Source organism: Hippopotamus amphibius, chromosome 2, assembly GCF_030028045.1.
Source record: "Hippopotamus amphibius kiboko isolate mHipAmp2 chromosome 2, mHipAmp2.hap2, whole genome shotgun sequence".
NCBI classification, from domain to species: Eukaryota; Metazoa; Chordata; class Mammalia; order Artiodactyla; family Hippopotamidae; genus Hippopotamus; species Hippopotamus amphibius.
This window is the reverse complement of record NC_080187.1, coordinates 222,351,130-222,378,673: the sequence shown is the minus strand read 5'-3', so window position 1 is coordinate 222,378,673 and position 27,544 is coordinate 222,351,130. Positions and strand designations below refer to the sequence as shown.

Genomic DNA, 27,544 nt, shown 5'->3' with positions numbered 1-27,544 from the left:
AAGGGCCCTGTGTTCCAGGCATGCCTTCGCCTGTTCAAGGACTTTGCAGAGGGGCACACAGACAATCAGAGACCCAGGCACACCTACAGGGCCCCACGCAGAAAGCCGCTTACACGCCCTTTTGCGCAGAGACTAACACACTCCGGTGCCCACTCACTTACCTCCTGACGCACACAAGCACTGGTACGTGCGTACCTTTGAAGAGTTGTCTGTCATGCCCACATTGAGTCTTCTCCAAGGGACAAAGGTCCTTGGGAAGCAGGTGCAGGGTAACGTTACCCACCCCCAGGGTACCGTTGGCCTGGGTCTTGTTCTCTGAGTACCTGGGTGGCGTTCTAAAGCATGCCTGTGATTGCTGCCCACTTCTCAGGTGCAGTCGCCAGGCACGGCTGGCCGTCGGCTGAGATGGGCAGACCTTCTTGGCGTGGTGTGAAGACTGGATGTGCGAGGAAATCCCGGAAGAAGTGCGACGGGCCCAGGGTGCTGAGCTTGGCCAGGGATCACTACGGATGGTACGCATTCCCCTGGCCCAACACGTGTCATTCATTGCATACCAGGGGTTCCTCGGACCCGCCGAGGAGCTCCAGAGTGGAGGACTGTTTCTCTTGCTGAGTGGCCTGGGGGCTGTGGATTCTCCATGCTGTTGGATGATGTCGAGGTCACTGGCTCCTCCTCGCAGCCGCCCAGCCTGTGCTGTTGGGTTCTTGCGGCGTCCCAGCACGTGCTCGGATCGATGATGACCCCCTCATATGCATTCCTTGGAAAATCTGAACAAAATGAGTGAGCACTCACTACCGTCTCCTCATCGAACCTGAGGTCCAGCACGTTGCCTCCCCTGGGGTTAGGGGATAGTCAGGGGTGAGGGCCAGCTTCCCCTTGTGGACACGCATGCAAACAGCACACAGGGCGGCAGTATTGGAGAGGCTCGCGGCTGAGGGTCGGCCCGTGTCCACGCATTGGCTGGCTCATCCAGGACTGCGAGGTGCCTGGTGACTGTGCAGTGAGGGATGGCGAGGCCGCCAGGCTGCCTGCTGGTGGTATGAGTCGGAGCATGTGCTGGCCTAGACCCAGTGAGCTCGAGGCTTGGAGCGGTGTGTTTTTGCCGGGTTCCCATATTGGACGGGGCCCTTGTGGGAGCAGGGTGCTTTTCAAAGCCAAAGAGAGGAAGCTTGGGTGGTTTCTGAGTTGAGCCGGAGGCCAGGCACCTGTCGCTTCCTCACTTGGCTCGGTGAGGTTCTTGAGTGGCAGACGGGGTGGGATCGGGGTCAGGGCGGTGGGGACCGGGAGGCGGGATTGTTAGGTGGCGGTGGGAGGGGTTGAGGAATTAGGCCTCGGTGGTTCCCTTGGCAGGTCCTCGACTGCAACTGCTGGCACAGTGGTGGCGCCGATCGGGATACTGTGGACTGTGCCGAGGACTGAGTGCTACATTGAATCCTGTGAGACGGCCGATGGCCTAGACAGGAAGGTATGGGCACGGCGAGGCCCGGGGCAGTGTGACTTCTTGGACGAGCTGTCATCATGGTGCTGCAGGCGCTGTCCTCGGCTTCTCAAGGAGATCTCTAGTCCCTGAAGGGCTGCCTGTGGCTGGCTACGGAGAAGAGGGCTTTGGCGGTCCCTGTGGACGCGCTGCGCTGGTGCCTTTGGTGTAGCCGTGGGGGCCCCATGCCAGAGGAATGACACCAAAGAATGTCTTACAGGCGCCTCGAAGAGATCTACGTGCTCAGTAGTGGGGCCGGCCAGCTTAAGGAAAGGTGAAATCTGCGAAGCTTCCCTTTGGCCCCTGGTCAGGGAGTTGGCAAGGCGAAAGTGTATCTCCCGGAGGGCACGACATGGCCGTCCTTGGTGGCCCCGAGGCCTTTTGCAGGGCCCTCAGTTTACGGGAGGAAGCCCGGAGGTGTGGCTGAGATGGGGCAGTGGTTGTGGTGCCAGGTGTGTTGCCGTGGACAGCCACTTGCTCCCTGGGCAGGGTTCCTGGTCTGCTTGCGCGGCAGTGGGCTTCTGTTTGAAGTGTGTGTCTCGTCCTCTTGGTTGGCACCTTGTATCTCTGTGAGGTCCTTCGGGGTGTTGCTATGTAGGAGAAGAGGCGTGCGGTCACCTGGCATGCGGTGGACTTCGTCGCCACTGCCATGGTTGCTGACTGTCTTCCCTGGTGCTCAGTGTGCCCCGTGTGGGCATCGCGTCTGAGGTTTGCTGTCGGAGTGAGTCGCCCTGCGGGCAGGAGATGGGAACTTTGCACAAGGGCTCGAGCGTTTGAGCGTTTCTTCGGGGGTCAGGGCTGTAGATGCGGTGGGCCGTGGAGCTGCCTGGACCTGGCCGGGACTGTAGGCTGGTGTCCGAGGAGTTCGACTCCCGGTCATGGTGTCTGAAGACCACCACTTCCCATAGTCAGCTTTCCCACGCGTCTCTGGATAGGAATTTGGCTTAGTTGGCTGGAAGAGGCACCTGGCCTTGAAGTCCTTTAGTGCCTTTGAGAAGAAGGCAGGCTGCATCTTCCCTGTAGCCATGTGTAGGGCGGAGACAAAGGCCTTCATGTGCGAGGTACCGTTGTCCCCAGTGGCATGGGCTCTGGCTGTCAAGGGCACATCAGGTGTGCTAGGAGCTGGCGGGGTCTCCACGACTCTGGGGCCATCACTCCCATGGGTGAGAGGCCGGCCCCCATCGAGTCTATGTGCTCTGGTCAGAAGGCAAGGTTGTTGGAGATCGGGAGCCCGGTGCTGGTTGCAGCAGCCCTTCAAGTTCAGGGTGTGCCTGAGGGCTCTTGAAGGTGGCAGGGGTGTTCTGCCATTCTGTGGGGGATCCCGAGGCAAGGGCCCTGTGTTCCAGGCATGCCTTCGCCTGTTCAAGGACTTTGCAGAGGGGCACACAGACAATCAGAGACCCAGGCACACCTACAGGGCCCCACGCAGAAAGCCGCTTACACGCCCTTTTGCGCAGAGACTAACACACTCCGGTGCCCACTCACTTACCTCCTGACGCACACAAGCACTGGTACGTGCGTACCTTTGAAGAGTTGTCTGTCATGCCCACATTGAGTCTTCTCCAAGGGACAAAGGTCCTTGGGAAGCAGGTGCAGGGTAACGTTACCCACCCCCAGGGTACCGTTGGCCTGGGTCTTGTTCTCTGAGTACCTGGGTGGCGTTCTAAAGCATGCCTGTGATTGCTGCCCACTTCTCAGGTGCAGTCGCCAGGCACGGCTGGCCGTCGGCTGAGATGGGCAGACCTTCTTGGCGTGGTGTGAAGACTGGATGTGCGAGGAAATCCCGGAAGAAGTGCGACGGGCCCAGGGTGCTGAGCTTGGCCAGGGATCACTACGGATGGTACGCATTCCCCTGGCCCAACACGTGTCATTCATTGCATACCAGGGGTTCCTCGGACCCGCCGAGGAGCTCCAGAGTGGAGGACTGTTTCTCTTGCTGAGTGGCCTGGGGGCTGTGGATTCTCCATGCTGTTGGATGATGTCGAGGTCACTGGCTCCTCCTCGCAGCCGCCCAGCCTGTGCTGTTGGGTTCTTGCGGCGTCCCAGCACGTGCTCGGATCGATGATGACCCCCTCATATGCATTCCTTGGAAAATCTGAACAAAATGAGTGAGCACTCACTACCGTCTCCTCATCGAACCTGAGGTCCAGCACGTTGCCTCCCCTGGGGTTAGGGGATAGTCAGGGGTGAGGGCCAGCTTCCCCTTGTGGACACGCATGCAAACAGCACACAGGGCGGCAGTATTGGAGAGGCTCGCGGCTGAGGGTCGGCCCGTGTCCACGCATTGGCTGGCTCATCCAGGACTGCGAGGTGCCTGGTGACTGTGCAGTGAGGGATGGCGAGGCCGCCAGGCTGCCTGCTGGTGGTATGAGTCGGAGCATGTGCTGGCCTAGACCCAGTGAGCTCGAGGCTTGGAGCGGTGTGTTTTTGCCGGGTTCCCATATTGGACGGGGCCCTTGTGGGAGCAGGGTGCTTTTCAAAGCCAAAGAGAGGAAGCTTGGGTGGTTTCTGAGTTGAGCCGGAGGCCAGGCACCTGTCGCTTCCTCACTTGGCTCGGTGAGGTTCTTGAGTGGCAGACGGGGTGGGATCGGGGTCAGGGCGGTGGGGACCGGGAGGCGGGATTGTTAGGTGGCGGTGGGAGGGGTTGAGGAATTAGGCCTCGGTGGTTCCCTTGGCAGGTCCTCGACTGCAACTGCTGGCACAGTGGTGGCGCCGATCGGGATACTGTGGACTGTGCCGAGGACTGAGTGCTACATTGAATCCTGTGAGACGGCCGATGGCCTAGACAGGAAGGTATGGGCACGGCGAGGCCCGGGGCAGTGTGACTTCTTGGACGAGCTGTCATCATGGTGCTGCAGGCGCTGTCCTCGGCTTCTCAAGGAGATCTCTAGTCCCTGAAGGGCTGCCTGTGGCTGGCTACGGAGAAGAGGGCTTTGGCGGTCCCTGTGGACGCGCTGCGCTGGTGCCTTTGGTGTAGCCGTGGGGGCCCCATGCCAGAGGAATGACACCAAAGAATGTCTTACAGGCGCCTCGAAGAGATCTACGTGCTCAGTAGTGGGGCCGGCCAGCTTAAGGAAAGGTGAAATCTGCGAAGCTTCCCTTTGGCCCCTGGTCAGGGAGTTGGCAAGGCGAAAGTGTATCTCCCGGAGGGCACGACATGGCCGTCCTTGGTGGCCCCGAGGCCTTTTGCAGGGCCCTCAGTTTACGGGAGGAAGCCCGGAGGTGTGGCTGAGATGGGGCAGTGGTTGTGGTGCCAGGTGTGTTGCCGTGGACAGCCACTTGCTCCCTGGGCAGGGTTCCTGGTCTGCTTGCGCGGCAGTGGGCTTCTGTTTGAAGTGTGTGTCTCGTCCTCTTGGTTGGCACCTTGTATCTCTGTGAGGTCCTTCGGGGTGTTGCTATGTAGGAGAAGAGGCGTGCGGTCACCTGGCATGCGGTGGACTTCGTCGCCACTGCCATGGTTGCTGACTGTCTTCCCTGGTGCTCAGTGTGCCCCGTGTGGGCATCGCGTCTGAGGTTTGCTGTCGGAGTGAGTCGCCCTGCGGGCAGGAGATGGGAACTTTGCACAAGGGCTCGAGCGTTTGAGCGTTTCTTCGGGGGTCAGGGCTGTAGATGCGGTGGGCCGTGGAGCTGCCTGGACCTGGCCGGGACTGTAGGCTGGTGTCCGAGGAGTTCGACTCCCGGTCATGGTGTCTGAAGACCACCACTTCCCATAGTCAGCTTTCCCACGCGTCTCTGGATAGGAATTTGGCTTAGTTGGCTGGAAGAGGCACCTGGCCTTGAAGTCCTTTAGTGCCTTTGAGAAGAAGGCAGGCTGCATCTTCCCTGTAGCCATGTGTAGGGCGGAGACAAAGGCCTTCATGTGCGAGGTACCGTTGTCCCCAGTGGCATGGGCTCTGGCTGTCAAGGGCACATCAGGTGTGCTAGGAGCTGGCGGGGTCTCCACGACTCTGGGGCCATCACTCCCATGGGTGAGAGGCCGGCCCCCATCGAGTCTATGTGCTCTGGTCAGAAGGCAAGGTTGTTGGAGATCGGGAGCCCGGTGCTGGTTGCAGCAGCCCTTCAAGTTCAGGGTGTGCCTGAGGGCTCTTGAAGGTGGCAGGGGTGTTCTGCCATTCTGTGGGGGATCCCGAGGCAAGGGCCCTGTGTTCCAGGCATGCCTTCGCCTGTTCAAGGACTTTGCAGAGGGGCACACAGACAATCAGAGACCCAGGCACACCTACAGGGCCCCACGCAGAAAGCCGCTTACACGCCCTTTTGCGCAGAGACTAACACACTCCGGTGCCCACTCACTTACCTCCTGACGCACACAAGCACTGGTACGTGCGTACCTTTGAAGAGTTGTCTGTCATGCCCGCATTGAGTCTTCTCCAAGGGACAAAGGTCCTTGGGAAGCAGGTGCAGGGTAACGTTACCCACCCCCAGGGTACCGTTGGCCTGGGTCTTGTTCTCTGAGTACCTGGGTGGCGTTCTAAAGCATGCCTGTGATTGCTGCCCACTTCTCAGGTGCAGTCGCCAGGCACGGCTGGCCGTCGGCTGAGATGGGCAGACCTTCTTGGCGTGGTGTGAAGACTGGATGTGCGAGGAAATCCCGGAAGAAGTGCGACGGGCCCAGGGTGCTGAGCTTGGCCAGGGATCACTACGGATGGTACGCATTCCCCTGGCCCAACACGTGTCATTCATTGCATACCAGGGGTTCCTCGGACCCGCCGAGGAGCTCCAGAGTGGAGGACTGTTTCTCTTGCTGAGTGGCCTGGGGGCTGTGGATTCTCCATGCTGTTGGATGATGTCGAGGTCACTGGCTCCTCCTCGCAGCCGCCCAGCCTGTGCTGTTGGGTTCTTGCGGCGTCCCAGCACGTGCTCGGATCGATGATGACCCCCTCATATGCATTCCTTGGAAAATCTGAACAAAATGAGTGAGCACTCACTACCGTCTCCTCATCGAACCTGAGGTCCAGCACGTTGCCTCCCCTGGGGTTAGGGGATAGTCAGGGGTGAGGGCCAGCTTCCCCTTGTGGACACGCATGCAAACAGCACACAGGGCGGCAGTATTGGAGAGGGTCGCGGCTGAGGGTCGGCCCGTGTCCACGCATTGGCTGGCTCATCCAGGACTGCGAGGTGCCTGGTGACTGTGCAGTGAGGGATGGCGAGGCCGCCAGGCTGCCTGCTGGTGGTATGAGTCGGAGCATGTGCTGGCCTAGACCCAGTGAGCTCGAGGCTTGGAGCGGTGTGTTTTTGCCGGGTTCCCATATTGGACGGGGCCCTTGTGGGAGCAGGGTGCTTTTCAAAGCCAAAGAGAGGAAGCTTGGGTGGTTTCTGAGTTGAGCCGGAGGCCAGGCACCTGTCGCTTCCTCACTTGGCTCGGTGAGGTTCTTGAGTGGCAGACGGGGTGGGATCGGGGTCAGGGCGGTGGGGACCGGGAGGCGGGATTGTTAGGTGGCGGTGGGAGGGGTTGAGGAATTAGGCCTCGGTGGTTCCCTTGGCAGGTCCTCGACTGCAACTGCTGGCACAGTGGTGGCGCCGATCGGGATACTGTGGACTGTGCCGAGGACTGAGTGCTACATTGAATCCTGTGAGACGGCCGATGGCCTAGACAGGAAGGTATGGGCACGGCGAGGCCCGGGGCAGTGTGACTTCTTGGACGAGCTGTCATCATGGTGCTGCAGGCGCTGTCCTCGGCTTCTCAAGGAGATCTCTAGTCCCTGAAGGGCTGCCTGTGGCTGGCTACGGAGAAGAGGGCTTTGGCGGTCCCTGTGGACGCGCTGCGCTGGTGCCTTTGGTGTAGCCGTGGGGGCCCCATGCCAGAGGAATGACACCAAAGAATGTCTTACAGGCGCCTCGAAGAGATCTACGTGCTCAGTAGTGGGGCCGGCCAGCTTAAGGAAAGGTGAAATCTGCGAAGCTTCCCTTTGGCCCCTGGTCAGGGAGTTGGCAAGGCGAAAGTGTATCTCCCGGAGGGCACGACATGGCCGTCCTTGGTGGCCCCGAGGCCTTTTGCAGGGCCCTCAGTTTACGGGAGGAAGCCCGGAGGTGTGGCTGAGATGGGGCAGTGGTTGTGGTGCCAGGTGTGTTGCCGTGGACAGCCACTTGCTCCCTGGGCAGGGTTCCTGGTCTGCTTGCGCGGCAGTGGGCTTCTGTTTGAAGTGTGTGTCTCGTCCTCTTGGTTGGCACCTTGTATCTCTGTGAGGTCCTTCGGGGTGTTGCTATGTAGGAGAAGAGGCGTGCGGTCACCTGGCATGCGGTGGACTTCGTCGCCACTGCCATGGTTGCTGACTGTCTTCCCTGGTGCTCAGTGTGCCCCGTGTGGGCATCGCGTCTGAGGTTTGCTGTCGGAGTGAGTCGCCCTGCGGGCAGGAGATGGGAACTTTGCACAAGGGCTCGAGCGTTTGAGCGTTTCTTCGGGGGTCAGGGCTGTAGATGCGGTGGGCCGTGGAGCTGCCTGGACCTGGCCGGGACTGTAGGCTGGTGTCCGAGGAGTTCGACTCCCGGTCATGGTGTCTGAAGACCACCACTTCCCATAGTCAGCTTTCCCACGCGTCTCTGGATAGGAATTTGGCTTAGTTGGCTGGAAGAGGCACCTGGCCTTGAAGTCCTTAGTGCCTTTGAGAAGAAGGCAGGCTGCATCTTCCCTGTAGCCATGTGTAGGGCGGAGACAAAGGCCTTCATGTGCGAGGTACCGTTGTCCCCAGTGGCATGGGCTCTGGCTGTCAAGGGCACATCAGGTGTGCTAGGAGCTGGCGGGGTCTCCACGACTCTGGGGCCATCACTCCCATGGGTGAGAGGCCGGCCCCCATCGAGTCTATGTGCTCTAGTCAGAAGGCAAGGTTGTTGGAGATCGGGAGCCCGGTGCTGGTTGCAGCAGCCCTTCAAGTTCAGGGTGTGCCTGAGGGCTCTTGAAGGTGGCAGGGGTGTTCTGCCATTCTGTGGGGGATCCCGAGGCAAGGGCCCTGTGTTCCAGGCATGCCTTCGCCTGTTCAAGGACTTTGCAGAGGGGCACACAGACAATCAGAGACCCAGGCACACCTACAGGGCCCCACGCAGAAAGCCGCTTACACGCCCTTTTGCGCAGAGACTAACACACTCCGGTGCCCACTCACTTACCTCCTGACGCAACAAGCACTGGTACGTGCGTACCTTTGAAGAGTTGTCTGTCATGCCCACATTGAGTCTTCTCCAAGGGACAAAGGTCCTTGGGAAGCAGGTGCAGGGTAACGTTACCCACCCCCAGGGTACCGTTGGCCTGGGTCTTGTTCTCTGAGTACCTGGGTGGCGTTCTAAAGCATGCCTGTGATTGCTGCCCACTTCTCAGGTGCAGTCGCCAGGCACGGCTGGCCGTCGGCTGAGATGGGCAGACCTTCTTGGCGTGGTGTGAAGACTGGATGTGCGAGGAAATCCGGAAGAAGTGCGACGGGCCCAGGTGCTGAGCTTGGCCAGGGATCACTACGGATGGTACGCATTCCCCTGCCCAACACGTGTCATTCATGTGCATACCAGGGGTTCCTCGGACCCCGCCGAGGAGCTCCAGAGTGGAGGACTGTTTCTCTTGCTGAGTGGCCTGGGGGCTGTGGATTCTCCATGCTGTTGGATGATGTCGAGGTCACTGGCTCCTCCTCGCAGCCGCCCAGCCTGTGCTGTTGGTTCTTGCGGCGTCCCAGCACGTGCTCGGATCGATGATGACCCCCTCATATGCATTCCTTGGAAAATCTGAACAAAATGAGTGAGCACTCACTACCGTCTCCTCATCGAACCTGAGGTCCAGCACGTTGCCCTCCCCTGGGGTTAGGGGATAGTCAGGGGTGAGGGCCAGCTTCCCTTGTGGACACGCATGCAAACAGCACACAGGGCGGCAGTATTGGAGAGGCTCGCGGCTGAGGGTCGGCCCGTGTCCACGCATTGGCTGGCTCATCCAGGACTGCGAGGTGCCTGGTGACTGTGCAGTGAGGGATGGCGAGGCCGCCAGGCTGCCTGCTGGTGGTATGAGTCGGAGCATGTGCTGGCCTAGACCCAGTGAGCTCGAGGCTTGGAGCGGTGTGTTTTTTGCCGGGTTCCCATATTGGACGGGGGCCCTTGTGGGAGCAGGGTGCTTTTCAAAGCAAAGAGAGGAAGCTTGGGTGGTTTCTGAGTTGAGCCGGAGGCCAGGCACCTGTCGCTTCCTCACTTGGCTCGTGAGGTTCTTGAGTGGCAGACGGGGTGGATCGGGTCAGGGCGGTGGGGACCGGGAGGCGGGATTGTTAGGTGGCGGTGGGAGGGGTTGAGGAATTAGGCCTCGGTGGTTCCCTTGGCAGGTCCTCGACTGCAACTGCTGGCACAGTGGTGGCGCCGATCGGGATACTGTGGACTGTGCCGAGGACTGAGTGCTACATTGAATCCTGTGAGATGGCCGATGGCCTAGACAGGAAGGTATGGGCACGGCGAGGCCCGGGGCAGTGTGACTTCTTGGACGAGCTGTCATCATGGTGCTGCAGGCGCTGTCCTCGGCTTCTCAAGGAGATCTCTAGTCCCTGAAGGGCTGCCTGTGGCTGGCTACGGAGAAGAGGGCTTTGGCGTCCCTGTGGACGCGCTGCGCTGGTGCCTTTGGTGTAGCCGTGGGGGCCCCATGCCAGAGGAATGACACCAAAGAATGTCTTACAGGCGCCTCGAAGAGATCTACGTGCTCAGTAGTGGGGGCCGGCCAGCTTAAGGAAAGGTGAAATCTGCGAAGCTTCCCTTTGGCCCCTGGTCAGGAGTTGGCAAGGCGAAAGTGTATCTCCCGGAGGGCACGACATGGCCGTCCTTGGTGGCCCCGAGGCCTTTTGCAGGGCCCTCAGTTTACGGGAGGAAGCCCGGAGGTGTGGCTGAGATGGGGCAGTGGTTGTGGTGCCAGGTGTGTTGCCGTGGACAGCCACTTGCTCCCTGGGCAGGGTTCCTGGTCTGCTTGCGCGGCAGTGGGCTTCTGTTTGAAGTGTGTGTCTCGTCCTCTTGGTTGGCACCTTGTATCTCTGTGAGGTCCTTCGGGTGTTGCTATGTAGGAGAAGAGGCGTGCGGTCACCTGGCATGCGGTGGACTTCGTCGCCACTGCCATGGTTGCTGACTGTCTTCCCTGGTGCTCAGTGTGCCCCGTGTGGGCATCGCGTCTGAGGTTTGCTGTCGGAGTGAGTCGCCCTGCGGGCAGGAGATGGGAACTTTGCACAAGGGCTCGAGCGTTTGAGCGTTTCTTCGGGGGTCAGGGCTGTAGTATGCGGTGGGCGTGGAGCTGCCTGGACCTGGCCGGGACTGTAGGCTGGTGTCCGAGGAGTTCGACTCCCGGTCATGGTGTCTGAAGACCACCACTTCCCATAGTCAGCTTTCCCACGCGTCTCTGGATAGGAATTTGGCTTAGTTGGCTGGAAGAGGCACCTGGCCTTGAAGTCCTTTAGTGCCTTTGAGAAGAAGGCAGGCTGCATCATCCCTGTAGCCATGTGTAGGGCGGAGACAAAGGCCTTCATGTGCGAGGTACCGTTGTCCCCAGTGGCATGGGCTCTGGCTGTCAAGGGCACATCAGGTGTGCTAGGAGCTGGCGGGGTCTCCACGACTCTGGGGCCATCACTCCCATGGGTGAGAGGCCGGCCCCCATCGAGTCTATGTGCTCTGGTCAGAAGGCAAGGTTGTTGGAGATCGGGAGCCCGGTGCTGGTTGCAGCAGCCCTTCAAGTTCAGGGTGTGCCTGAGGGCTCTTGAAGGTGGCAGGGGTGTTCTGCCATTCTGTGGGGGATCCCGAGGCAAGGGCCCTGTGTTCCAGGCATGCCTTCGCCTGTTCAAGGACTTTGCAGAGGGGCACACAGACAATCAGAGACCCAGGCACACCTACAGGGCCCCACGCAGAAAGCCGCTTACACGCCCTTTTGCGCAGAGACTAACACACTCCGGTGCCCACTCACTTACCTCCTGACGCACACAAGCACTGGTACGTGCGTACCTTTGAAGAGTTGTGTGTCATGCCCGCATTGAGTCTTCTCCAAGGGACAAAGGTCCTTGGGAAGCAGGTGCAGGGTAACGTTACCCACCCCCAGGGTACCGTTGGCCTGGGTCTTGTTCTCTGAGTACCTGGGTGGCGTTCTAAAGCATGCCTGTGATTGCTGCCCACTTCTCAGGTGCAGTCGCCAGGCACGGCTGGCCGTCGGCTGAGATGGGCAGACCTTCTTGGCGTGGTGTGAAGACTGGATGTGCGAGGAAATCCCGGAAGAAGTGCGACGGGCCCAGGGTGCTGAGCTTGGCCAGGGATCACTACGGATGGTACGCATTCCCCTGGCCCAACACGTGTCATTCATTGCATACCAGGGGTTCCTCGGACCCGCCGAGGAGCTCCAGAGTGGAGGACTGTTTCTCTTGCTGAGTGGCCTGGGGGCTGTGGATTCTCCATGCTGTTGGATGATGTCGAGGTCACTGGCTCCTCCTCGCAGCCGCCCAGCCTGTGCTGTTGGGTTCTTGCGGCGTCCCAGCACGTGCTCGGATCGATGATGACCCCCTCATATGCATTCCTTGGAAAATCTGAACAAAATGAGTGAGCACTCACTACCGTCTCCTCATCGAACCTGAGGTCCAGCACGTTGCCTCCCCTGGGGTTAGGGGATAGTCAGGGGTGAGGGCCAGCTTCCCCTTGTGGACACGCATGCAAACAGCACACAGGGCGGCAGTATTGGAGAGGGTCGCGGCTGAGGGTCGGCCCGTGTCCACGCATTGGCTGGCTCATCCAGGACTGCGAGGTGCCTGGTGACTGTGCAGTGAGGGATGGCGAGGCCGCCAGGCTGCCTGCTGGTGGTATGAGTCGGAGCATGTGCTGGCCTAGACCCAGTGAGCTCGAGGCTTGGAGCGGTGTGTTTTTGCCGGGTTCCCATATTGGACGGGGCCCTTGTGGGAGCAGGGTGCTTTTCAAAGCCAAAGAGAGGAAGCTTGGGTGGTTTCTGAGTTGAGCCGGAGGCCAGGCACCTGTCGCTTCCTCACTTGGCTCGGTGAGGTTCTTGAGTGGCAGACGGGGTGGGATCGGGGTCAGGGCGGTGGGGACCGGGAGGCGGGATTGTTAGGTGGCGGTGGGAGGGGTTGAGGAATTAGGCCTCGGTGGTTCCCTTGGCAGGTCCTCGACTGCAACTGCTGGCACAGTGGTGGCGCCGATCGGGATACTGTGGACTGTGCCGAGGACTGAGTGCTACATTGAATCCTGTGAGACGGCCGATGGCCTAGACAGGAAGGTATGGGCACGGCGAGGCCCGGGGCAGTGTGACTTCTTGGACGAGCTGTCATCATGGTGCTGCAGGCGCTGTCCTCGGCTTCTCAAGGAGATCTCTAGTCCCTGAAGGGCTGCCTGTGGCTGGCTACGGAGAAGAGGGCTTTGGCGGTCCCTGTGGACGCGCTGCGCTGGTGCCTTTGGTGTAGCCGTGGGGGCCCCATGCCAGAGGAATGACACCAAAGAATGTCTTACAGGCGCCTCGAAGAGATCTACGTGCTCAGTAGTGGGGCCGGCCAGCTTAAGGAAAGGTGAAATCTGCGAAGCTTCCCTTTGGCCCCTGGTCAGGGAGTTGGCAAGGCGAAAGTGTATCTCCCGGAGGGCACGACATGGCCGTCCTTGGTGGCCCCGAGGCCTTTTGCAGGGCCCTCAGTTTACGGGAGGAAGCCCGGAGGTGTGGCTGAGATGGGGCAGTGGTTGTGGTGCCAGGTGTGTTGCCGTGGACAGCCACTTGCTCCCTGGGCAGGGTTCCTGGTCTGCTTGCGCGGCAGTGGGCTTCTGTTTGAAGTGTGTGTCTCGTCCTCTTGGTTGGCACCTTGTATCTCTGTGAGGTCCTTCGGGGTGTTGCTATGTAGGAGAAGAGGCGTGCGGTCACCTGGCATGCGGTGGACTTCGTCGCCACTGCCATGGTTGCTGACTGTCTTCCCTGGTGCTCAGTGTGCCCCGTGTGGGCATCGCGTCTGAGGTTTGCTGTCGGAGTGAGTCGCCCTGCGGGCAGGAGATGGGAACTTTGCACAAGGGCTCGAGCGTTTGAGCGTTTCTTCGGGGGTCAGGGCTGTAGATGCGGTGGGCCGTGGAGCTGCCTGGACCTGGCCGGGACTGTAGGCTGGTGTCCGAGGAGTTCGACTCCCGGTCATGGTGTCTGAAGACCACCACTTCCCATAGTCAGCTTTCCCACGCGTCTCTGGATAGGAATTTGGCTTAGTTGGCTGGAAGAGGCACCTGGCCTTGAAGTCCTTTAGTGCCTTTGAGAAGAAGGCAGGCTGCATCTTCCCTGTAGCCATGTGTAGGGCGGAGACAAAGGCCTTCATGTGCGAGGTACCGTTGTCCCCAGTGGCATGGGCTCTGGCTGTCAAGGGCACATCAGGTGTGCTAGGAGCTGGCGGGGTCTCCACGACTCTGGGGCCATCACTCCCATGGGTGAGAGGCCGGCCCCCATCGAGTCTATGTGCTCTGGTCAGAAGGCAAGGTTGTTGGAGATCGGGAGCCCGGTGCTGGTTGCAGCAGCCCTTCAAGTTCAGGGTGTGCCTGAGGGCTCTTGAAGGTGGCAGGGGTGTTCTGCCATTCTGTGGGGGATCCCGAGGCAAGGGCCCTGTGTTCCAGGCATGCCTTCGCCTGTTCAAGGACTTTGCAGAGGGGCACACAGACAATCAGAGACCCAGGCACACCTACAGGGCCCCACGCAGAAAGCCGCTTACACGCCCTTTTGCGCAGAGACTAACACACTCCGGTGCCCACTCACTTACCTCCTGACGCACACAAGCACTGGTACGTGCGTACCTTTGAAGAGTTGTCTGTCATGCCCGCATTGAGTCTTCTCCAAGGGACAAAGGTCCTTGGGAAGCAGGTGCAGGGTAACGTTACCCACCCCCAGGGTACCGTTGGCCTGGGTCTTGTTCTCTGAGTACCTGGGTGGCGTTCTAAAGCATGCCTGTGATTGCTGCCCACTTCTCAGGTGCAGTCGCCAGGCACGGCTGGCCGTCGGCTGAGATGGGCAGACCTTCTTGGCGTGGTGTGAAGACTGGATGTGCGAGGAAATCCCGGAAGAAGTGCGACGGGCCCAGGGTGCTGAGCTTGGCCAGGGATCACTACGGATGGTACGCATTCCCCTGGCCCAACACGTGTCATTCATTGCATACCAGGGGTTCCTCGGACCCGCCGAGGAGCTCCAGAGTGGAGGACTGTTTCTCTTGCTGAGTGGCCTGGGGGCTGTGGATTCTCCATGCTGTTGGATGATGTCGAGGTCACTGGCTCCTCCTCGCAGCCGCCCAGCCTGTGCTGTTGGGTTCTTGCGGCGTCCCAGCACGTGCTCGGATCGATGATGACCCCCTCATATGCATTCCTTGGAAAATCTGAACAAAATGAGTGAGCACTCACTACCGTCTCCTCATCGAACCTGAGGTCCAGCACGTTGCCTCCCCTGGGGTTAGGGGATAGTCAGGGGTGAGGGCCAGCTTCCCCTTGTGGACACGCATGCAAACAGCACACAGGGCGGCAGTATTGGAGAGGGTCGCGGCTGAGGGTCGGCCCGTGTCCACGCATTGGCTGGCTCATCCAGGACTGCGAGGTGCCTGGTGACTGTGCAGTGAGGGATGGCGAGGCCGCCAGGCTGCCTGCTGGTGGTATGAGTCGGAGCATGTGCTGGCCTAGACCCAGTGAGCTCGAGGCTTGGAGCGGTGTGTTTTTGCCGGGTTCCCATATTGGACGGGGCCCTTGTGGGAGCAGGGTGCTTTTCAAAGCCAAAGAGAGGAAGCTTGGGTGGTTTCTGAGTTGAGCCGGAGGCCAGGCACCTGTCGCTTCCTCACTTGGCTCGGTGAGGTTCTTGAGTGGCAGACGGGGTGGGATCGGGGTCAGGGCGGTGGGGACCGGGAGGCGGGATTGTTAGGTGGCGGTGGGAGGGGTTGAGGAATTAGGCCTCGGTGGTTCCCTTGGCAGGTCCTCGACTGCAACTGCTGGCACAGTGGTGGCGCCGATCGGGATACTGTGGACTGTGCCGAGGACTGAGTGCTACATTGAATCCTGTGAGACGGCCGATGGCCTAGACAGGAAGGTATGGGCACGGCGAGGCCCGGGGCAGTGTGACTTCTTGGACGAGCTGTCATCATGGTGCTGCAGGCGCTGTCCTCGGCTTCTCAAGGAGATCTCTAGTCCCTGAAGGGCTGCCTGTGGCTGGCTACGGAGAAGAGGGCTTTGGCGGTCCCTGTGGACGCGCTGCGCTGGTGCCTTTGGTGTAGCCGTGGGGGCCCCATGCCAGAGGAATGACACCAAAGAATGTCTTACAGGCGCCTCGAAGAGATCTACGTGCTCAGTAGTGGGGCCGGCCAGCTTAAGGAAAGGTGAAATCTGCGAAGCTTCCCTTTGGCCCCTGGTCAGGGAGTTGGCAAGGCGAAAGTGTATCTCCCGGAGGGCACGACATGGCCGTCCTTGGTGGCCCCGAGGCCTTTTGCAGGGCCCTCAGTTTACGGGAGGAAGCCCGGAGGTGTGGCTGAGATGGGGCAGTGGTTGTGGTGCCAGGTGTGTTGCCGTGGACAGCCACTTGCTCCCTGGGCAGGGTTCCTGGTCTGCTTGCGCGGCAGTGGGCTTCTGTTTGAAGTGTGTGTCTCGTCCTCTTGGTTGGCACCTTGTATCTCTGTGAGGTCCTTCGGGGTGTTGCTATGTAGGAGAAGAGGCGTGCGGTCACCTGGCATGCGGTGGACTTCGTCGCCACTGCCATGGTTGCTGACTGTCTTCCCTGGTGCTCAGTGTGCCCCGTGTGGGCATCGCGTCTGAGGTTTGCTGTCGGAGTGAGTCGCCCTGCGGGCAGGAGATGGGAACTTTGCACAAGGGCTCGAGCGTTTGAGCGTTTCTTCGGGGGTCAGGGCTGTAGATGCGGTGGGCCGTGGAGCTGCCTGGACCTGGCCGGGACTGTAGGCTGGTGTCCGAGGAGTTCGACTCCCGGTCATGGTGTCTGAAGACCACCACTTCCCATAGTCAGCTTTCCCACGCGTCTCTGGATAGGAATTTGGCTTAGTTGGCTGGAAGAGGCACCTGGCCTTGAAGTCCTTTAGTGCCTTTGAGAAGAAGGCAGGCTGCATCTTCCCTGTAGCCATGTGTAGGGCGGAGACAAAGGCCTTCATGTGCGAGGTACCGTTGTCCCCAGTGGCATGGGCTCTGGCTGTCAAGGGCACATCAGGTGTGCTAGGAGCTGGCGGGGTCTCCACGACTCTGGGGCCATCACTCCCATGGGTGAGAGGCCGGCCCCCATCGAGTCTATGTGCTCTGGTCAGAAGGCAAGGTTGTTGGAGATCGGGAGCCCGGTGCTGGTTGCAGCAGCCCTTCAAGTTCAGGGTGTGCCTGAGGGCTCTTGAAGGTGGCAGGGGTGTTCTGCCATTCTGTGGGGGATCCCGAGGCAAGGGCCCTGTGTTCCAGGCATGCCTTCGCCTGTTCAAGGACTTTGCAGAGGGGCACACAGACAATCAGAGACCCAGGCACACCTACAGGGCCCCACGCAGAAAGCCGCTTACACGCCCTTTTGCGCAGAGACTAACACACTCCGGTGCCCACTCACTTACCTCCTGACGCACACAAGCACTGGTACGTGCGTACCTTTGAAGAGTTGTCTGTCATGCCCGCATTGAGTCTTCTCCAAGGGACAAAGGTCCTTGGGAAGCAGGTGCAGGGTAACGTTACCCACCCCCAGGGTACCGTTGGCCTGGGTCTTGTTCTCTGAGTACCTGGGTGGCGTTCTAAAGCATGCCTGTGATTGCTGCCCACTTCTCAGGTGCAGTCGCCAGGCACGGCTGGCCGTCGGCTGAGATGGGCAGACCTTCTTGGCGTGGTGTGAAGACTGGATGTGCGAGGAAATCCCGGAAGAAGTGCGACGGGCCCAGGGTGCTGAGCTTGGCCAGGGATCACTACGGATGGTACGCATTCCCCTGGCCCAACACGTGTCATTCATTGCATACCAGGGGTTCCTCGGACCCGCCGAGGAGCTCCAGAGTGGAGGACTGTTTCTCTTGCTGAGTGGCCTGGGGGCTGTGGATTCTCCATGCTGTTGGATGATGTCGAGGTCACTGGCTCCTCCTCGCAGCCGCCCAGCCTGTGCTGTTGGGTTCTTGCGGCGTCCCAGCACGTGCTCGGATCGATGATGACCCCCTCATATGCATTCCTTGGAAAATCTGAACAAAATGAGTGAGCACTCACTACCGTCTCCTCATCGAACCTGAGGTCCAGCACGTTGCCTCCCCTGGGGTTAGGGGATAGTCAGGGGTGAGGGCCAGCTTCCCCTTGTGGACACGCATGCAAACAGCACACAGGGCGGCAGTATTGGAGAGGGTCGCGGCTGAGGGTCGGCCCGTGTCCACGCATTGGCTGGCTCATCCAGGACTGCGAGGTGCCTGGTGACTGTGCAGTGAGGGATGGCGAGGCCGCCAGGCTGCCTGCTGGTGGTATGAGTCGGAGCATGTGCTGGCCTAGACCCAGTGAGCTCGAGGCTTGGAGCGGTGTGTTTTTGCCGGGTTCCCATATTGGACGGGGCCCTTGTGGGAGCAGGGTGCTTTTCAAAGCCAAAGAGAGGAAGCTTGGGTGGTTTCTGAGTTGAGCCGGAGGCCAGGCACCTGTCGCTTCCTCACTTGGCTCGGTGAGGTTCTTGAGTGGCAGACGGGGTGGGATCGGGGTCAGGGCGGTGGGGACCGGGAGGCGGGATTGTTAGGTGGCGGTGGGAGGGGTTGAGGAATTAGGCCTCGGTGGTTCCCTTGGCAGGTCCTCGACTGCAACTGCTGGCACAGTGGTGGCGCCGATCGGGATACTGTGGACTGTGCCGAGGACTGAGTGCTACATTGAATCCTGTGAGACGGCCGATGGCCTAGACAGGAAGGTATGGGCACGGCGAGGCCCGGGGCAGTGTGACTTCTTGGACGAGCTGTCATCATGGTGCTGCAGGCGCTGTCCTCGGCTTCTCAAGGAGATCTCTAGTCCCTGAAGGGCTGCCTGTGGCTGGCTACGGAGAAGAGGGCTTTGGCGGTCCCTGTGGACGCGCTGCGCTGGTGCCTTTGGTGTAGCCGTGGGGGCCCCATGCCAGAGGAATGACACCAAAGAATGTCTTACAGGCGCCTCGAAGAGATCTACGTGCTCAGTAGTGGGGCCGGCCAGCTTAAGGAAAGGTGAAATCTGCGAAGCTTCCCTTTGGCCCCTGGTCAGGGAGTTGGCAAGGCGAAAGTGTATCTCCCGGAGGGCACGACATGGCCGTCCTTGGTGGCCCCGAGGCCTTTTGCAGGGCCCTCAGTTTACGGGAGGAAGCCCGGAGGTGTGGCTGAGATGGGGCAGTGGTTGTGGTGCCAGGTGTGTTGCCGTGGACAGCCACTTGCTCCCTGGGCAGGGTTCCTGGTCTGCTTGCGCGGCAGTGGGCTTCTGTTTGAAGTGTGTGTCTCGTCCTCTTGGTTGGCACCTTGTATCTCTGTGAGGTCCTTCGGGGTGTTGCCATGTAGGAGAAGAGGCGTGCGGTCACCTGGCATGCGGTGGACTTCGTCGCCACTGCCATGGTTGCTGACTGTCTTCCCTGGTGCTCAGTGTGCCCCGTGTGGGCATCGCGTCTGAGGTTTGCTGTCGGAGTGAGTCGCCCTGCGGGCAGGAGATGGGAACTTTGCACAAGGGCTCGAGCATTTGAGCGTTTCTTCGGGGGTCAGGGCTGTAGATGCGGTGGGCCGTGGAGCTGCCTGGACCTGGCCGGGACTGTAGGCTGGTGTCCGAGGAGTTCGACTCCCGGTCATGGTGTCTGAAGACCACCACTTCCCATAGTCAGCTTTCCCACGCGTCTCTGGATAGGAATTTGGCTTAGTTGGCTGGAAGAGGCACCTGGCCTTGAAGTCCTTTAGTGCCTTTGAGAAGAAGGCAGGCTGCATCTTCCCTGTAGCCATGTGTAGGGCGGAGACAAAGGCCTTCATGTGCGAGGTACCGTTGTCCCCAGTGGCATGGGCTCTGGCTGTCAAGGGCACATCAGGTGTGCTAGGAGCTGGCGGGGTCTCCACGACTCTGGGGCCATCACTCCCATGGGTGAGAGGCCGGCCCCCATCGAGTCTATGTGCTCTGGTCAGAAGGCAAGGTTGTTGGAGATCGGGAGCCCGGTGCTGGTTGCAGCAGCCCTTCAAGTTCAGGGTGTGCCTGAGGGCTCTTGAAGGTGGCAGGGGTGTTCTGCCATTCTGTGGGGGATCCCGAGGCAAGGGCCCTGTGTTCCAGGCATGCCTTCGCCTGTTCAAGGACTTTGCAGAGGGGCACACAGACAATCAGAGACCCAGGCACACCTACAGGGCCCCACGCAGAAAGCCGCTTACACGCCCTTTTGCGCAGAGACTAACACACTCCGGTGCCCACTCACTTACCTCCTGACGCACACAAGCACTGGTACGTGCGTACCTTTGAAGAGTTGTCTGTCATGCCCGCATTGAGTCTTCTCCAAGGGACAAAGGTCCTTGGGAAGCAGGTGCAGGGTAACGTTACCCACCCCCAGGGTACCGTTGGCCTGGGTCTTGTTCTCTGAGTACCTGGGTGGCGTTCTAAAGCATGCCTGTGATTGCTGCCCACTTCTCAGGTGCAGTCGCCAGGCACGGCTGGCCGTCGGCTGAGATGGGCAGACCTTCTTGGCGTGGTGTGAAGACTGGATGTGCGAGGAAATCCCGGAAGAAGTGCGACGGGCCCAGGGTGCTGAGCTTGGCCAGGGATCACTACGGATGGTACGCATTCCCCTGGCCCAACACGTGTCATTCATTGCATACCAGGGGTTCCTCGGACCCGCCGAGGAGCTCCAGAGTGGAGGACTGTTTCTCTTGCTGAGTGGCCTGGGGGCTGTGGATTCTCCATGCTGTTGGATGATGTCGAGGTCACTGGCTCCTCCTCGCAGCCGCCCAGCCTGTGCTGTTGGGTTCTTGCGGCGTCCCAGCACGTGCTCGGATCGATGATGACCCCCTCATATGCATTCCTTGGAAAATCTGAACAAAATGAGTGAGCACTCACTACCGTCTCCTCATCGAACCTGAGGTCCAGCACGTTGCCTCCCCTGGGGTTAGGGGATAGTCAGGGGTGAGGGCCAGCTTCCCCTTGTGGACACGCATGCAAACAGCACACAGGGCGGCAGTATTGGAGAGGGTCGCGGCTGAGGGTCGGCCCGTGTCCACGCATTGGCTGGCTCATCCAGGACTGCGAGGTGCCTGGTGACTGTGCAGTGAGGGATGGCGAGGCCGCCAGGCTGCCTGCTGGTGGTATGAGTCGGAGCATGTGCTGGCCTAGACCCAGTGAGCTCGAGGCTTGGAGCGGTGTGTTTTTGCCGGGTTCCCATATTGGACGGGGCCCTTGTGGGAGCAGGGTGCTTTTCAAAGCCAAAGAGAGGAAGCTTGGGTGGTTTCTGAGTTGAGCCGGAGGCCAGGCACCTGTCGCTTCCTCACTTGGCTTGGTGAGGTTCTTGAGTGGCAGACGGGGTGGGATCGGGGTCAGGGCGGTGGGGACCGGGAGGCGGGATTGTTAGGTGGCGGTGGGAGGGGTTGAGGAATTAGGCCTCGGTGGTTCCCTTGGCAGGTCCTCGACTGCAACTGCTGGCACAGTGGTGGCGCCGATCGGGATACTGTGGACTGACCGAGGACTGAGTGCTACATTGAATCCTGTGAGATGGCCGATGGCCTAGACAGGAAGGTATGGGCACGGCGAGGCCCGGGGCAGTGTGACTTCTTGGACGAGCTGTCATCATGGTGCTGCAGGCGCTGTCCTCGGCTTCTCAAGGAGATCTCTAGTCCCTGAAGGGCTGCCTGTGGCTGGCTACGGAGAAGAGGGCTTTGGCGGTCCCTGTGGACGCGCTGCGCTGGTGCCTTTGGTGTAGCCCTGGGGGCCCTATGCCAGAGGAATGACACGAAAGAATGTCTTACAGGCGCCTCGAAGAGATCTACGTTGTCAGTAGTGGGGCCGGCCAGCTTAAGGAAAGGTGAAATCTGCGAAGCTTCCCTTTGGCCCCTGGTCAGGGAGTTGGCAAGGCGAAAGTGTATCTCCCGGAGGGCACGACATGGCCGTCCTTGGTGGCCCCGAGGCCTTTTGCAGGGCCCTCAGTTTACGGGAGGAAGCCCGGAGGTGTGGCTGAGATGGGGCAGTGGTTGTGGTGCCAGGTGTGTTGCCGTGGACAGCCACTTGCTCCCTGGGCAGGGTTCCTGGTCTGCTTGCGCGGCAGTGGGCTTCTGTTTGAAGTGTGTGTCTCGTCCTCTTGGTTGGCACCTTGTATCTCTGTGAGGTCCTTCGGGGTGTTGCTATGTAGGAGAAGAGGCGTGCGGTCACCTGGCATGCGGTGGACTTCGTCGCCACTGCCATGGTTGCTGACTGTCTTCCCTGGTGCTCAGTGTGCCCCGTGTGGGCATCGCGTCTGAGGTTTGCTGTCGGAGTGAGTCGCCCTGCGGGCAGGAGATGGGAACTTTGCACAAGGGCTCGAGCGTTTGAGCGTTTCTTCGGGGGTCAGGGCTGTAGATGCGGTGGGCCGTGGAGCTGCCTGGACCTGGCCGGGACTGTAGGCTGGTGTCCGAGGAGTTCGACTCCCGGTCATGGTGTCTGAAGACCACCACTTCCCATAGTCAGCTTTCCCACGCGTCTCTGGATAGGAATTTGGCTTAGTTGGCTGGAAGAGGCACCTGGCCTTGAAGTCCTTTAGTGCCTTTGAGAAGAAGGCAGGCTGCATCTTCCCTGTAGCCATGTGTAGGGCGGAGACAAAGGCCTTCATGTGCGAGGTACCGTTGTCCCCAGTGGCATGGGCTCTGGCTGTCAAGGGCACATCAGGTGTGCTAGGAGCTGGCGGGGTCTCCACGACTCTGGGGCCATCACTCCCATGGGTGAGAGGCCGGCCCCCATCGAGTCTATGTGCTCTGGTCAGAAGGCAAGGTTGTTGGAGATCGGGAGCCCGGTGCTGGTTGCAGCAGCCCTTCAAGTTCAGGGTGTGCCTGAGGGCTCTTGAAGGTGGCAGGGGTGTTCTGCCATTCTGTGGGGGATCCCGAGGCAAGGGCCCTGTGTTCCAGGCATGCCTTCGCCTGTTCAAGGACTTTGCAGAGGGGCACACAGACAATCAGAGACCCAGGCACACCTACAGGGCCCCACGCAGAAAGCCGCTTACACGCCCTTTTGCGCAGAGACTAACACACTCCGGTGCCCACTCACTTACCTCCTGACGCACACAAGCACTGGTACGTGCGTACCTTTGAAGAGTTGTCTGTCATGCCCGCATTGAGTCTTCTCCAAGGGACAAAGGTCCTTGGGAAGCAGGTGCAGGGTAACGTTACCCACCCCCAGGGTACCGTTGGCCTGGGTCTTGTTCTCTGAGTACCTGGGTGGCGTTCTAAAGCATGCCTGTGATTGCTGCCCACTTCTCAGGTGCAGTCGCCAGGCACGGCTGGCCGTCGGCTGAGATGGGCAGACCTTCTTGGCGTGGTGTGAAGACTGGATGTGCGAGGAAATCCCGGAAGAAGTGCGACGGGCCCAGGGTGCTGAGCTTGGCCAGGGATCACTACGGATGGTACGCATTCCCCTGGCCCAACACGTGTCATTCATTGCATACCAGGGGTTCCTCGGACCCGCCGAGGAGCTCCAGAGTGGAGGACTGTTTCTCTTGCTGAGTGGCCTGGGGGCTGTGGATTCTCCATGCTGTTGGATGATGTCGAGGTCACTGGCTCCTCCTCGCAGCCGCCCAGCCTGTGCTGTTGGGTTCTTGCGGCGTCCCAGCACGTGCTCGGATCGATGATGACCCCCTCATATGCATTCCTTGGAAAATCTGAACAAAATGAGTGAGCACTCACTACCGTCTCCTCATCGAACCTGAGGTCCAGCACGTTGCCTCCCCTGGGGTTAGGGGATAGTCAGGGGTGAGGGCCAGCTTCCCCTTGTGGACACGCATGCAAACAGCACACAGGGCGGCAGTATTGGAGAGGCTCGCGGCTGAGGGTCGGCCCGTGTCCACGCATTGGCTGGCTCATCCAGGACTGCGAGGTGCCTGGTGACTGTGCAGTGAGGGATGGCGAGGCCGCCAGGCTGCCTGCTGGTGGTATGAGTCGGAGCATGTGCTGGCCTAGACCCAGTGAGCTCGAGGCTTGGAGCGGTGTGTTTTTGCCGGGTTCCCATATTGGACGGGGCCCTTGTGGGAGCAGGGTGCTTTTCAAAGCCAAAGAGAGGAAGCTTGGGTGGTTTCTGAGTTGAGCCGGAGGCCAGGCACCTGTCGCTTCCTCACTTGGCTCGGTGAGGTTCTTGAGTGGCAGACGGGGTGGGATCGGGGTCAGGGCGGTGGGGACCGGGAGGCGGGATTGTTAGGTGGCGGTGGGAGGGGTTGAGGAATTAGGCCTCGGTGGTTCCCTTGGCAGGTCCTCGACTGCAACTGCTGGCACAGTGGTGGCGCCGATCGGGATACTGTGGACTGTGCCGAGGACTGAGTGCTACATTGAATCCTGTGAGACGGCCGATGGCCTAGACAGGAAGGTATGGGCACGGCGAGGCCCGGGGCAGTGTGACTTCTTGGACGAGCTGTCATCATGGTGCTGCAGGCGCTGTCCTCGGCTTCTCAAGGAGATCTCTAGTCCCTGAAGGGCTGCCTGTGGCTGGCTACGGAGAAGAGGGCTTTGGCGGTCCCTGTGGACGCGCTGCGCTGGTGCCTTTGGTGTAGCCGTGGGGGCCCCATGCCAGAGGAATGACACCAAAGAATGTCTTACAGGCGCCTCGAAGAGATCTACGTGCTCAGTAGTGGGGCCGGCCAGCTTAAGGAAAGGTGAAATCTGCGAAGCTTCCCTTTGGCCCCTGGTCAGGGAGTTGGCAAGGCGAAAGTGTATCTCCCGGAGGGCACGACATGGCCGTCCTTGGTGGCCCCGAGGCCTTTTGCAGGGCCCTCAGATTACGGGAGGAAGCCCGGAGGTGTGGCTGAGATGGGGCAGTGGTTGTGGTGCCAGGTGTGTTGCCGTGGACAGCCACTTGCTCCCTGGGCAGGGTTCCTGGTCTGCTTGCGCGGCAGTGGGCTTCTGTTTGAAGTGTGTGTCTCGTCCTCTTGGTTGGCACCTTGTATCTCTGTGAGGTCCTTGGTGGTGTTGCTATGTAGGAGAAGAGGCGTGCGGTCACCTGGCATGCGGTGGACTTCGTCGCCACCGCCATGGTTGCTGACTGTCTTCCCTGGTGCTCAGTGTGCCCCGTGTGGGCATCGCGTCTGAGGTTTGCTGTCGGAGTGAGTCGCCCTGCGGGCAGGAGATGGGAACTTTGCACAAGGGCTCGAGCGTTTGAGCGTTTCTTCGGGGGTCAGGGCTGTAGATGCGGTGGGCCGTGGAGCTGCCTGGACCTGGCCGGGACTGTAGGCTGGTGTCCGAGGAGTTCGACTCCCGGTCATGGTGTCTGAAGACCACCACTTCCCATAGTCAGCTTTCCCACGCGTCTCTGGATAGGAATTTGGCTTAGTTGGCTGGAAGAGGCACCTGGCCTTGAAGTCCTTTAGTGCCTTTGAGAAGAAGGCAGGCTGCATCTTCCCTGTAGCCATGTGTAGGGCGGAGACAAAGGCCTTCATGTGCGAGGTACCGTTGTCCCCAGTGGCATGGGCTCTGGCTGTCAAGGGCACATCAGGTGTGCTAGGAGCTGGCGGGGTCTCCACGACTCTGGGGCCATCACTCCCATGGGTGAGAGGCCGGCCCCCATCGAGTCTATGTGCTCTGGTCAGAAGGCAAGGTTGTTGGAGATCGGGAGCCCGGTGCGGGTTGCAGCAGCCCTTCAAGTTCAGGGTGTGCCTGAGGGCTCTTGAAGGTGGCAGGGGTGTTCTGCCATTCTGTGGGGGATCCCGAGGCAAGGGCCCTGTGTTCCAGGCATGCCTTCGCCTGTTCAAGGACTTTGCAGAGGGGCACACAGACAATCAGAGACCCAGGCACACCTACAGGGCCCCACGCAGAAAGCCGCTTACACGCCCTTTTGCGCAGAGACTAACACACTCCGGTGCCCACTCACTTACCTCCTGACGCACACAAGCACTGGTACGTGCGTACCTTTGAAGAGTTGTCTGTCATGCCCGCATTGAGTCTTCTCCAAGGGACAAAGGTCCTTGGGAAGCAGGTGCAGGGTAACGTTACCCACCCCCAGGGTACCGTTGGCCTGGGTCTTGTTCTCTGAGTACCTGGGTGGCGTTCTAAAGCATGCCTGTGATTGCTGCCCACTTCTCAGGTGCAGTCGCCAGGCACGGCTGGCCGTCGGCTGAGATGGGCAGACCTTCTTGGCGTGGTGTGAAGACTGGATGTGCGAGGAAATCCCGGAAGAAGTGCGACGGGCCCAGGGTGCTGAGCTTGGCCAGGGATCACTACGGATGGTACGCATTCCCCTGGCCCAACATGTGTCATTCATTGCATACCAGGGGTTCCTCGGACCCGCCGAGGAGCTCCAGAGTGGAGGACTGTTTCTCTTGCTGAGTGGCCTGGGGGCTGTGGATTCTCCATGCTGTTGGATGATGTCGAGGTCACTGGCTCCTCCTCGCAGCCGCCCAGCCTGTGCTGTTGGGTTCTTGCGGCGTCCCAGCACGTGCTCGGATCGATGATGACCCCCTCATATGCATTCCTTGGAAAATCTGAACAAAATGAGTGAGCACTCACTACCGTCTCCTCATCGAACCTGAGGTCCAGCACGTTGCCTCCCCTGGGGTTAGGGGATAGTCAGGGGTGAGGGCCAGCTTCCCCTTGTGGACACGCATGCAAACAGCACACAGGGCGGCAGTATTGGAGAGGCTCGCGGCTGAGGGTCGGCCCGTGTCCACGCATTGGCTGGCTCATCCAGGACTGCGAGGTGCCTGGTGACTGTGCAGTGAGGGATGGCGAGGCCGCCAGGCTGCCTGCTGGTGGTATGAGTCGGAGCATGTGCTGGCCTAGACCCAGTGAGCTCGAGGCTTGGAGCGGTGTGTTTTTGCCGGGTTCCCATATTGGACGGGGCCCTTGTGGGAGCAGGGTGCTTTTCAAAGCCAAAGAGAGGAAGCTTGGGTGGTTTCTGAGTTGAGCCGGAGGCCAGGCACCTGTCGCTTCCTCACTTGGCTCGGTGAGGTTCTTGAGTGGCAGACGGGGTGGGATCGGGGTCAGGGCGGTGGGGACCGGGAGGCGGGATTGTTAGGTGGCGGTGGGAGGGGTTGAGGAATTAGGCCTCGGTGGTTCCCTTGGCAGGTCCTCGACTGCAACTGCTGGCACAGTGGTGGCGCCGATCGGGATACTGTGGACTGTGCCGAGGACTGAGTGCTACATTGAATCCTGTGAGACGGCCGATGGCCTAGACAGGAAGGTATGGGCACGGCGCGGCCCGGGGCAGTGTGACTTCTTGGACGAGCTGTCATCATGGTGCTGCAGGCGCTGTCCTCGGCTTCTCAAGGAGATCTCTAGTCCCTGAAGGGCTGCCTGTGGCTGGCTACGGAGAAGAGGGCTTTGGCGGTCCCTGTGGACGCGCTGCGCTGGTGCCTTTGGTGTAGCCGTGGGGGCCCCATGCCAGAGGAATGACACCAAAGAATGTCTTACAGGCGCCTCGAAGAGATCTACGTGCTCAGTAGTGGGGCCGGCCAGCTTAAGGAAAGGTGAAATCTGCGAAGCTTCCCTTTGGCCCCTGGTCAGGGAGTTGGCAAGGCGAAAGTGTATCTCCCGGAGGGCACGACATGGCCGTCCTTGGTGGCCCCGAGGCCTTTTGCAGGGCCCTCAGTTTACGGGAGGAAGCCCGGAGGTGTGGCTGAGATGGGGCAGTGGTTGTGGTGCCAGGTGTGTTGCCGTGGACAGCCACTTGCTCCCTGGGCAGGGTTCCTGGTCTGCTTGCGCGGCAGTGGGCTTCTGTTTGAAGTGTGTGTCTCGTCCTCTTGGTTGGCACCTTGTATCTCTGTGAGGTCCTTGGTGGTGTTGCTATGTAGGAGAAGAGGCGTGCGGTCACCTGGCATGCGGTGGACTTCGTCGCCACTGCCATGGTTGCTGACTGTCTTCCCTGGTGCTCAGTGTGCCCCGTGTGGGCATCGCGTCTGAGGTTTGCTGTCGGAGTGAGTCGCCCTGCAGGCAGGAGATGGGAACTTTGCACAAGGGCTCGAGCGTTTGAGCGTTTCTTCGGGGGTCAGGGCTGTAGATGCGGTGGGCCGTGGAGCTGCCTGGA

The 27,544-nt window shown here is 60.3% G+C and overlaps 10 non-coding genes across 10 annotated transcripts; all 10 read left to right on the top strand.

The window, feature by feature from the left end:
* The first annotated feature begins 727 nt into the window (after positions 1-727).
* LOC130847186 (small nucleolar RNA SNORD116) lies at positions 728-820 on the top strand. The gene has a single exon (XR_009051978.1). It is a non-coding gene; the product is annotated as a small nucleolar RNA SNORD116 (small nucleolar RNA).
* Positions 821-3,532: 2,712 nt separating this feature from the next.
* Positions 3,533-3,625, top strand: LOC130847185 (small nucleolar RNA SNORD116). Its single transcript, XR_009051977.1, has one exon. It is a non-coding gene; the product is annotated as a small nucleolar RNA SNORD116 (small nucleolar RNA).
* A 2,712-nt stretch (positions 3,626-6,337) lies between these two features.
* On the top strand, positions 6,338-6,430 carry LOC130847184 (small nucleolar RNA SNORD116). Its single transcript, XR_009051976.1, has one exon. It is a non-coding gene; the product is annotated as a small nucleolar RNA SNORD116 (small nucleolar RNA).
* Positions 6,431-9,138: 2,708 nt separating this feature from the next.
* LOC130847183 (small nucleolar RNA SNORD116) lies at positions 9,139-9,231 on the top strand. The gene has a single exon (XR_009051975.1). It is a non-coding gene; the product is annotated as a small nucleolar RNA SNORD116 (small nucleolar RNA).
* Positions 9,232-11,939: 2,708 nt separating this feature from the next.
* LOC130847182 (small nucleolar RNA SNORD116) lies at positions 11,940-12,032 on the top strand. The gene has a single exon (XR_009051974.1). It is a non-coding gene; the product is annotated as a small nucleolar RNA SNORD116 (small nucleolar RNA).
* Positions 12,033-14,744: 2,712 nt separating this feature from the next.
* LOC130847181 (small nucleolar RNA SNORD116) lies at positions 14,745-14,837 on the top strand. The gene has a single exon (XR_009051973.1). It is a non-coding gene; the product is annotated as a small nucleolar RNA SNORD116 (small nucleolar RNA).
* A 2,712-nt stretch (positions 14,838-17,549) lies between these two features.
* LOC130847180 (small nucleolar RNA SNORD116) lies at positions 17,550-17,642 on the top strand. The gene has a single exon (XR_009051972.1). It is a non-coding gene; the product is annotated as a small nucleolar RNA SNORD116 (small nucleolar RNA).
* Positions 17,643-20,354: 2,712 nt separating this feature from the next.
* On the top strand, positions 20,355-20,447 carry LOC130847178 (small nucleolar RNA SNORD116). The gene has a single exon (XR_009051970.1). It is a non-coding gene; the product is annotated as a small nucleolar RNA SNORD116 (small nucleolar RNA).
* Positions 20,448-23,158: 2,711 nt separating this feature from the next.
* On the top strand, positions 23,159-23,251 carry LOC130847177 (small nucleolar RNA SNORD116). Its single transcript, XR_009051969.1, has one exon. It is a non-coding gene; the product is annotated as a small nucleolar RNA SNORD116 (small nucleolar RNA).
* A 2,712-nt stretch (positions 23,252-25,963) lies between these two features.
* On the top strand, positions 25,964-26,056 carry LOC130847176 (small nucleolar RNA SNORD116). Its single transcript, XR_009051968.1, has one exon. It is a non-coding gene; the product is annotated as a small nucleolar RNA SNORD116 (small nucleolar RNA).
* Positions 26,057-27,544: the final 1,488 nt, after the last annotated feature.